This window comes from Salmo salar, chromosome 10, assembly GCF_965601325.2.
Source record: "Salmo salar chromosome 10, fSalSal1, whole genome shotgun sequence".
NCBI classification, from domain to species: domain Eukaryota; kingdom Metazoa; phylum Chordata; class Actinopteri; order Salmoniformes; family Salmonidae; genus Salmo; species Salmo salar.
Window position 1 is genome coordinate 114,539,089 of NC_138300.1, and position 6,020 is coordinate 114,545,108.

Here is a 6,020-nt window from a genome sequence, read left to right on the forward strand (position 1 = left end):
TCGGTATTCTTTTTTTGCCTTGCATTCAAATCAATCAAAAGCGCACATGATCAAATGCAGTCCTGTGGTGTTCCACGTGCTTGTCTTGGTGGATTATTATGTCTGCTTGTCTTGGTGGATTATTATGTCTGCTTGTCTTGGTGGATTATTATTTCTTGGTGGATTATTTTGTCTTGGTGGATTATTATGTCTGCTTGTCTTGGTGGATTATTATGTCTGCTTGTCTTGGTGGATTATTATGTTTTGGTGGATTATTTTGTTTTGGTGGATTATTATGTCTGCTTGTCTTGGTGGATTATTATGTATTGGTGGATTATTATGTCTACTTGTCTTGGTGGATTATTATGTCTGCTTGTCTTGGTGGATTATTATGTCTGCTTGGCTTGGTGGATTATTATGTCTGCTTGTCTTGGTGGATTATTTTGTTTTGGTGGATTATTATGTCTGCTTGTTTTGGTGGATTATTATGTCTGCTTGTCTTGGTGGAGTATTATGTCTGCTTGTTTTGGTGGATTATTATGTCTGCTTGTCTTGGTGGATTATTTTGTTTTGGTGGATTATTATGTCTGCTTGTCTTGGTGGATTATTATGTATTGGTGGATTATTATGTCTACTTGTCTTGGTGGATTATTATGTCTGCTTGTCTTGGTGGATTATTATGTCTGCTTGGCTTGGTGGATTATTATGTCTGCTTGTCTTGGTGGATTATTTTGTTTTGGTGGATTATTATGTCTGCTTGTTTTGGTGGATTATTATGTCTGCTTGTCTTGGTGGAGTATTATGTCTGCTTGTTTTGGTGGATTATTATGTCTGCTTGTCTTGGTGGATTATTTTGTTTTGGTGGAATATTATGTCTGCTTGTCTTGGTGGATTATTATGTATTGGTGGATTATTATGTCTACTTGTCTTGGTGGATTATTATGTCTGCTTGTCTTGGTGGAGTATTATGTCTGCTTGTCTTGGTGGATTATTATGTCTGCTTGTCTTGGTGGATTATTATGTCTGCTTGTCTTGGTGGATTATTATGTCTGCTTGTCTTGGTGGAGTATTATGTCTGCTTGTCTTGGTGGATTATTATGTCTGCTTGTCTTGGTGGATTATTATGTCTGCTTGTCTTGGTGGAGTATTATGTCTGCTTGTCTTGGTGGATTATTATGTCTGCTTGTCTTGGTGGATTATTATGTCTGCTTGTCTTGGTGGATTATTATGTCTGCTTGTTTTGGTGGTTTCATACCTACTGTACTTATACAAATTAAAGCCTACATGCATTTTTTGTAGGTTGGCATGGCAAGTGTTTCCCAGTCAAATTGAATAGTTACTGTTGACTATTTTATAAGTACGCTACTGACTCAGCGGGACCATGTTTTTGAGAAAGTGAAATATTCTGTAGTTAATGCACTTTCATTTAAAGGGAGATACTTGTTTTAACTAGGCAAATCAGTTAAGAACAAATTCTTATTTAAAATGACAGCTTAGGAACAGTGGGTTAACTGCCTTGTTCAGGGGCAGAACGACAGATTTTTACCTTGTCAGCTCAGGAATGTGATCTAGCAACCTTTAGGTTACTGGTCCAACGCTCTAACCACTAGGCTACCTGCTTTGTGAATAAAGCAAATTAGAAGCATTGCTGTATATAATTCATTTACGTTGTGAAATTGTTGATCGATACTGTTTGTCGGTAAAAACAAAAAAAAAAAGTTTTTTTCCTACATGTCTGAATCAGCATTTTTCCCAGCACCATGTTCGTTCAGTAGTTTACAGTATTTCCACATACTTGACATTGTGTGCTCTGTTCAAGCTCTACAGTGGGTTGTGTTGACTGATAGGTGCATCCTTGGTGAGAGTCAGACCAGCTCCTGAGTGGTGCAGCGGTCTAAGGCACTCCATCTCACTGCAAGAGGTGTCACTATAATATCTGGTTCGAATCCAGGCTGTATCACATCCGGCTGTGATTGGAGTCCCATAGGGCGTGCGCAATTGGCCGGAGTAGGCCGTCATTGTAAATAAGAATTAGTTCTTAACTGACTTGCCTAGTTAAATAAAAGGTTCATTTAAAAAATAATATATATATATACTGCTCAAAAAAATAAAGGGAACACTTAAACAACACAATGTAACTCCAAGTCAATCACACTTCTGTGAAATCAAACTGTCCACTTAGGAAGCAACACTGATTGACAATACATTTCACATGCTGTTGTGCAAATGGAATAGACAACAGGTGGAAATTATAGGCAATTAGCAAGACACCCCCAATAAAGGAGTGGTTCTGCAGGTGGGGACCACAGACCACTTCTCAGTTCCTATGCTTCCTGGCTGATGTTTTGGTCACTTTTGAATGCTGGCGGTGCTTTCACTCTAGTGGTAGCATGAGGCGGAGTCTACAACCCACACAAGTGGCTCAGGTAGTGCAGCTCATCCAGGATGGCACATCAATGCGAGCTGTGGCAAGAAGGTTTGCTGTGTCTGTCAGCGTAGTGTCCAGAGCATGGAGGCGCTACCAGGAGACAGGCCAGTACATCAGGAGACGTGGAGGAGGCCGTAGGAAGGCAACAACCCAGCAGCAGGACCGCTACCTCCACCTTTGTGCAAGGAGGAGCAGGAGGAGCACTGCCAGAGCCCTGCAAAATGACCTCCAGCAGGCCGCAAATGTGCATGTGTCTGCTCAAACGGTCAGAAACAGACTCCATGAGGGTGGTATGAGGGCCCGGCGTCCACAGGTGGGGGTTGTGCTTACAGCCCAACACCGTGCAGGACGTTTGGCATTTGCCAGAGAACACCAAGATTGGCAAATTCGCCACTGGCGCCCTGTGCTCTTCACAGATGAAAGCAGGTTCACGCTGAGCACGTGACAGAGTCTGGAGACGCCGTGGAGAACGTTCTGCTGCCTGCAACATCCTCCAGCATGACCGGTTTGGCGGTGGGTCAGTCGTGGGGTGGCATTTCTTTGGGGGGCCGCACAGCCCTCCATGTGCTCGCCAGAGGTAGCCTGACTGCCATTAGGTACCGAGATGAGATCCTCAGACCCCTTGTGAGACCATATGCTGGTGCGGTTGGCCCTGGGTTCCTCCTAATGCATGACAATGCTAGACCTCATGTGGCTGGAGTATGTCAGCAGTTCCTGCAAGAGGAAGGCATTGATGCTATGGACTGGCCCGCCCGTTCCCCAGACCTGAATCCAATTGAGCACATCTGGGACATCATGTCTCGCTCCATCCAGCAACGCCACGTTGCACCACAGACTGTCCAGGAGTTGGCGGATGCTTTAGTCCAGGTCTGGGAGGAGATCCCTCAGGAGACCATCCGCCACCTCATCAGGAGCATGACCAGGCGTTGTAGGGAGGTCACACAGGCACGTGGAGGCCACACACACACTACTGAGCCTCATTTTGACTTGTTTTAAGGACATTACATCAAAGTTGGATCAGCCTGTAGTGTGGTTTTCCACTTTAATTTTGAGTGTGACTCCAAATCCAGACCTCCATGGGTTGATAAATTGGATTTCCATTGATTATTTTTGTGTGACTTTGTTGTCAGCACATTCAACTATGTAAAGAAAAAAGTATTTAATAAGATTATTTCATTCAGATCTAGGATGTGTTATTTTAGTGTTACCTTTATTTTTTGGAGCAGTATATATATATATATATATATTGTTGTGAGAGGACTGTAACCAGACACTACTGCTTCTGGCCTGGGGTCTGGAGGAAAGGGGGTGAGGTTCATAGGGTGTGGAGATTAACATTTACATTTACGTCATTTAGCAGACGCTCTTATCCAGAGCGACTTACAAATTGGTGCATTCACCGTATGATATCCAGTGGAACAACCACTTTACAATAGTACATCTATATCTTTTTTTTGGGGGGGGGGGGGGGGAGGGGGTTAGAAGGATTACTATATCCTATCCTAGGTATTCCTTAAAGAGGTGGGGTTTCAGGTGTCTCCGGAAGGTGGTGATTGACTCCGCTGTCCTGGCGTCATGAGGGAGCTTGTTCCACCATTGGGGTGCCAGGGCAGCGAACAGTTTTGACTGGGCTGAGCGGGAACTGTGCTTCCGCAGAGGTAGGGGGGCCAGCAGGCCAGAGGTGGATGAACGCAGTGCCCTTGTTTGGATGTAGGGCCTAATCAGAGCCTGAAGGTACGGAGGTGCCGTTCCCCTCACAGCTCCGTAGGCAAGCACCATGGTCTTGTAGCAGATGCGAGCTTCAACTGGAAGCCAGTGGAGTGTGCGGAGGAGCGGGGTGACGTGAGAGAACTTGGGAAGGTTGAACACCAGACGGGCTGCGGCGTTCTGGATGAGTTGTAGGGGTTTAATGGCACAGGCAGGGAGCCCCACCAACAGGGAGTTGCAGTAATCCAGACGGGAGATGACAAGTGCCTGGATTAGGACCTGCGCCGCTTCCTGTGTAAGGCAGGGTCGTACTCTGCGAATGTTGTATAGCATGAACCTACAGGATCGGGTCACCGCCTTGATGTTAGCGGAGAACGACAGGGTGTTGTCCAGGGTCACGCCGAGGCTCAGCTCAGTCTTGCCAAGGTTCAGCTTGAGGTGGTGATCCGTCATCCACACTGATATGTCTGCCAGACATGCAGAGATGCGATTCGCCACCTGGTTATCAGAAGGGGGAAAAGAGAAGATTAATTGTGTGTCGTCTGCGTAGCAATGATAGGAGAAACCATGTGAGGATATGACAGAGCCAAGTGACTTGGTGTATAGCGAGAATAGGAGAGGGCCTAGAACTGAGCCCTGGGGGACACCAGTGGTGAGAGCACGTGGTGCGGAGACGGATTCTCGCCACGCCACCTGGTAGGAGCGACCTGTTAGGTAGGACGCAATCCAAGAGTGAGCCGCGCCGGAGATACCCAACTCGGAGAGGGTGGAGAGGAGGATCTGATGGTTCACAGTATCAAAGGCAGCAGATAGGTCTAGAAGGATGAGAGCAGAGGAAAGAGAGTTAGCTTTAGCAGTGCGGAGAGCCTCCGTGACACAGAGAAGAGCAGTCTCAGTTGAATGACCAGCCTTGAAACCTGACTGATTTGGATCGAGAAGGTCATTCTGAGAGAGATAGCAGGAGAGCTGGCCAAGGACGGCACGTTCAAGAGTTTTGGAGAGAAAAGAAAGAAGGGATACTGGTCTGTAGTTGTTGACATCGGAGGGATCGAGTATAGGTTTTTTGAGAAGGGGTGCAACTCTCGGTCTCTTGAAGACGGAAGGGACGTAGCCAGCGGTCAAGGATGAGTTGATGAGCGAGGTGAGGTAAGGGAGAAGGTCTCCGGAAATGGTCTGGAGAAGAGAGGAGGGGATAGGGTCAAGCGGGCAGGTTGTTGGGCGGCCAGCCGTCACAAGACGCAAGATTTCATCTGGAGAGAGAGGGGAGAAAGAGGTCAAAGCATAGGGTAGGGCAATGTGAGCAGGACCAGCGGTGTCGTTTGACTTAACAAACGAGGATCGGATGTCGTCGACCTTCTTTTCAAAATGGTTGACGAAGTCATACGCAGAGAGGGAGGGGGGGGGAGGATTCAGGAGGGAGGAGAAGGTGGCAAAGAGCTTCCTAGGGTTAGAGGCAGATGCTTGAAAGTTAGAGTGGTAGAAAGTGGCTTTAGCAGCAGAAACAGAGGAGGAAAATGTAGAGAGGAGGGAGTGAAAAGATGCCAGGTCCGCAGGGAGGCTAGTTTTCCTCCATTTCCGCTCGGCTGCCCGGAGCACTGTTCTGTGAGCTCGCAATGAGTTGTCAAGCCACGGAGCAGGAGGGGAGGACCGAGCCGGTCGGGAGGATAGGGGACATAGAGAGTCAAAGGATGCAGAAAGGGAGGAGAGGAGGGTTGAGGAGGCAGAATCAGGAGATTGGTTGGAGAAGGATTGAGCAGAGGGAAGAGATGATAGGATGGAAGAGGAGAGAGTAGCAGGAGAGAGAGAGCAAAGGTTGCGATGGCGCAATACCATCCGAGTAGGGGCAGAGTGAGAAGTGTTGGAGGAGAGCGCGAGAGAAAAGGATACAAGGTAGTGATCGGAGACT